Source organism: Malaclemys terrapin, chromosome 12, assembly GCF_027887155.1.
Source record: "Malaclemys terrapin pileata isolate rMalTer1 chromosome 12, rMalTer1.hap1, whole genome shotgun sequence".
Classification (NCBI taxonomy): domain Eukaryota; kingdom Metazoa; phylum Chordata; order Testudines; family Emydidae; genus Malaclemys; species Malaclemys terrapin.
The window spans coordinates 33,034,099-33,039,222 of record NC_071516.1 but is presented as its reverse complement, the minus strand read 5'-3'; positions in this window follow the sequence as shown (position 1 = coordinate 33,039,222).

Genomic DNA, 5,124 nt, shown 5'->3' with positions numbered 1-5,124 from the left:
GCCCACCCGCTCACTACAGCCCACACGTGTCTGCAACTGTTGAGCCACATGGCCGTGTGCATGTACGTGGTCAGCCATGCCCAACTTTGAGGCCTCTGCAAATGTGGCTGGCCTCGGTTTATGTTTCCAGCAGGTACCCCCTAGACGGAGTGGTCACAATGCCGAGCCATGTCCTACTGTTGCTGGACTAGTGACAGGATCCCAAGTCGGTGCTCCGGGGAGTTCCTTTTGTGTCCCTGTCTCCATCGCTCACCCTGGTCTCAGACGCTTTGGATCTGGGCTGAGGAGCCCACCTGGTGTAGGATCTGGGCTGGTGTAGACCACATTGGCTACATCTTGACCCGGCCCTCCACATCAATGTCAGGGAACTCAGGGTGGTTCTCCTGGCCTGCCAGGCTTTTTTTCCCCACTTGGAGGGCAAGGTGGTGCAGGTCCCGATGGACAATACCGCCGCGATGTATTACATCAACAGACGTGGGGGTGCCAGGTCTTTGGCCCTTTGTCGAGTAGTGCTCGGCCACTGGGACTTTTGCGTGAGGTACGCTATTCACCTGGTGGCCGCCCACCTGCCGGGGACCAAGAACGTCTTGGCGGATCACCTCAGCAGGACCTTCTCATCTCGCCATGAATGGTCACTCCATCTGGAAGTAGTCAACCTGATCTTCCGCAAGTGGGGGAATCCCCAGGTGGACCTGTTTGCATCCAGACAGAACAGGAAATTCCATGTGTTCTTCTTTCTGCAGGGCAGGGACCAGGGCTCCCTGTCGGATGCCTTCCTGATTTCGTGGTCAGGAACGCTGATGTATGCCTTCCCGCCAGTGCCCTTGATCCACAGAGTCCTCCTGAAGGTGAAGCAAGACAAGGTCATGGTCATCCTTGTGGCCCCAGCGTGGCCTCGTCAACACTGGTTCGGCATGGTGCTGAGTCTGTTGGCAGCCACCCACCTGCAGCTGCCTCTTCAGCTGGATCTGCTGTCCCAGAACCATGGCAATCTGCTGTACCCAAACCTGGCAGCGCAGCACTTGACAGCCTGGCTGCTGCGTGGAAAGGAATGACAGTGTTCCAATGGTGTCCACATGAGCTACCTATGTGGCAAAGTGGAAGCGATTTACGTGTTGGGCCTCGGATCGTCACATCCGTGCAGAAGAGACCCCGCTACAAGACATCCTGGACTATTTGCTGCACCGTAAGCTCCAGGGCCTGTCGCTGTCTTCAGTCAAGGTGCATCTGGCAGCCATTTCGGCATTCCATCCTCCATTTCAAGGGAGGTCGGTCTTCACCCACCCTATGATGGCACAGTTTCTGAAAGGTCTGGAGCACCTTAACCCACATGTCCGGGGTCTGGTACCCCCTTGGGATCTGAATCTTGTGCTGTCGTGGATCATGGGTCCCACCTTCGAACCCCTAGCTTCCTGCTCCCTCCTGATTCTCTCCTGGAAGGTCTCCCTCCTAGTCGCCATAACTTCGACCTGTCGAGTGTCTGAAATCAGAGTTCTAGCATCTGAACCATCTTACACGGTCTTCTAGAAGGACAAGGTTCATCTGCGTCCGCACCCAGCCTTTCAGCTCAAGGTCATCTCCCAGTTCCATACTGGTCAACACATATACTTGTTGGTCCTTTGTCCTAAGCCCCACTCAACGGATGAGGAATACAAGTTGCATGCCCTGGACGTCAGACGGGCCCTGGCTTCTACATAGATAGAACAAAGCCATTCCATAAGTTGACACAGTTGTTCGCTGCGATCGCAGACAGGATGAAAGGTAGCCCTGTCTCTGCCCAAAGAATATCATCGTGGATCACAGCCTGTATCCGCTACTGCTACGAGCTCGCAAAGGTACCCCTGCCGCCGATAGTGAGGGCTCACTCGACTAGGGCGCAGGTGTCCTCGGCAGCCTTCCTCAAATACAGTTTAGAAATATTTATTGAACACTTCTGCCTTTTCTGCTTTATTATTGATAATTATACCATTTTCATCTAGTAGTGGACCAATATCATTGTCAGGATTTTTTTGTTCCTAATATATTAAAAAAATTCTTTCTTACTGTCCCTAACTCTGCTGGCCGCAGATTTCTTCTTGTGTTCCTTTTATTCTCTTATCAATTTTCTACAATTATTAACTTCTCATTTATATTAATTACTATCAACTGCCCCTTTCTTCCCTGCATCCTTTGATAGAAGGGTTGCCCGAAGTAGAAGAGTGTGAAGTGTGCATACCGTCATCCACAACAGGTACAAGTACCAAGTATGTCTGGGCCAAGCGGGGGCTACCAAGATGACTTTGCCCTTGTCGGTTCATATTTTGTGTATAAACCTCAATAACAGGGGGATCAGAGGAAACACATTTAGCAGAAGTGCATCCCATTTGAGAAGGAAGGCATCTCCCAGGGATTGGGGCCCCAGACCTGCTCTTGAACAGAATTGCCGGCATTTGCCATCCTGGGATGTTGTGAAGATGTCAAGGGATGGGTGACCCCAGTGTTTGAATATGTTCTGTAGGACTATGTTGTTTAGTTCCCACTCGTGATCCTGAGAAAATTCTCTGCTCAGCGTGTTGTAATGTTTTGACAACCTGGGAGATACAAGGCTGATATGCTGACATTGTGTTGGATACACCAGTTCCATAGTTTCGTGGGTTTGGTGCATAGGGAGTGTGACCTTGCCCCTCCCTGCTGGTTTATATAAAACATTCAGGCAATGTTGTCCGTCCTTACCCGTATAGTCTCATTCCTGATTAAGGGCTGGAAGAGCAAGCACACGTGAACCGCGCACAGTTCCAGGAGATTTCTGTGTAACAGTGTCTTGGAGGGAGACCACCTGCTCTGAATTGCGTGGTGCTGTACATGGGCTCCGCAGCCTATCACCGAGGCATCAGTTGTAAGAATCATTGAAGGTGGAGTCTGTGTGAAAGGGACACCCCCCCACACACACATTGTTGGGTTGTGTCCACCAGTGTAGAGAGTCTCTGACTTTGAGCGGCATTGCAAAGTGTCTGTTTAGGTGGTGTTTCTGTGTTATGTAGCCATAGTTGGAGGTAGGTATCACCCGGTGTGCCTGGGGCAGCCCTCCCTGAAAATGCCACGGTCAGGGCAGGCTGCCAAAAGGAGAGCAGATACTCCCAGGCTGGTGGGTAACACTGAAGTTAAACTTCCCAACCAGTCACAAAGTCAGCGATGATGATGGGAGAGTCACCACCGGGAATGGGCGCACCGGCTGGCAGAGCTAATCCCCGCAACAGCCAGCAGGAGTTGCAACCCATGGTGAGGGAACCTCATGAGAGCCAGATACAGTACTGGGAGACTTGTGTCACCACAGCCTTTTCCATGATCTGAGCCTGCACTGGAAGGCTAGATGCAGGCTGAACATGGCTGGCATCAAGCCATAGCTTTCTGAGCAATGGCCATGCAACAGCTTCATTAACAGAAACCATGCACACCCCCACCCCCAAAGCAAATCAATTGGAAGTAAAGTACTTTGCTATGGTAATGACTGGGAGGAGAATCATATTACTCAGCACTTCAGAACCTGTGCGTCTCCCGCCCGTCAGTGAGTACAATCCAGCCTCATGACTCATCTTAAAAGTGTATTTGTATTAAAACTTGCCTAAAATGACATGGCCTGATTCTCAGGAGTGCTGACACCGTCAGTCCCTAGTGACCATGATGGCCCTTGAGTTTGGAAATGTTGGCCTTTGCCTCCCTGGGTCTCAGATTCCCTTTCTGGGAAATGGGATAATAATACTGCTGTCACCCTTGGAAAGCACTTTGACATCTATGGATGAAAAACGTTACATGCGGTCTGTGCTACCGGCTGCTATGATGAAGATGATGACCCAATGTGCATGTGCAAATTGGGGAGTTGGTTACATACTAGCCATGCACAGCGCAAATCTCCGCTGTTTGCATTCAGTTCTGGGAGCGCACGCGCAAAGCAGTTGTGCAATCGAACATGCACCTATTTGCTGAAAATCAGCTCCCCTGTGCAGAGTTTTTCTTCCTGAACATTGTGCAGTGCATGTACCAGTAACACATACCATTCAGTACCAGGGAAGGGATGCAAAGTACGAAGTGACAACTCCTGATGTGTCCCCCCTGTATTAAAGACTCCCTAATACCACAGGCAGACTGGGCTCAACACAGCACTGAAAATACCCATAATGTGCATAGTGTTGCTGGTCTAGCACTGCATGAGAAACAGACATTCTCAGACATCTTGGCTTCTGTGCCCCCAAGATGTCTTTGGGGAGATACCAAAAAAACGCATGTCTGTTGTGAATTATTGCTTCTGCAGAGTTTATGGCATAAAAGGCATGTGCTGTTCTGAGACTGTGGTGCTTCAGGCAGACAACGTGATCATGAGCAAGTGGCCGTCTCCTCTGTGTTTGCTGACTAGCTGACTATCGTTAATTGCTTGTGATATTTGCATTTTTTAATAATTACCACTGAGAAACATGTTTGGTTTGGAACAAGATTCAACATGTGCATTCCACTCTGAGCACAGGACCTGACCTGGCAGGTTGCACCCTGGCTGACAGACAAGCAGAGGTGAGAGCAGAAACCTGCCTGGGTGTCAGTACATGAGGAAGTATATCGGCAATCGGTTACTGGCAGGAAGGAGGAAGAGCCTATTAATTCTTGAATCCATCTGGAAGGGACAAGCCAGACACTGAGAATCACAACGGCACGGAAACTTGTCTGCAGCCAGCAAAACTGAGAGCAAGGTTTGCTGAAAACTACCTCTTCCCCCGGAGTGGAGGAATGTTCAGCAGTAACTGACAACTAACGCAGACTCAGGTAGGATTGCCAATGCTGTATTTCAAAAATAAGGGGCTGTTCTCTTAGTGCCCCTCCCGCTATTATTATTAATAATTAATAAGCAGAACTCACCTACATTCGCCAGGGGTATTTCTTGCTGCTTTTTGCAGCACTCAGCAACTCCCAATCTTGGTGTGCAGAGATGAAGAAATAAGGGACGTCCCTTCTCCTAAGGAATTGTTAGCAACCCTAGAGAGGAAGTAACGAAGTGCACTGAGCTCTCAAGTCCCACAGCCCCAGGGAAACCCATTCTGAAAGAGCTGAGGAAAATTAGAGAGAGACAAAGTGTTGGAAGAGAGGGCCAGAGCCAGC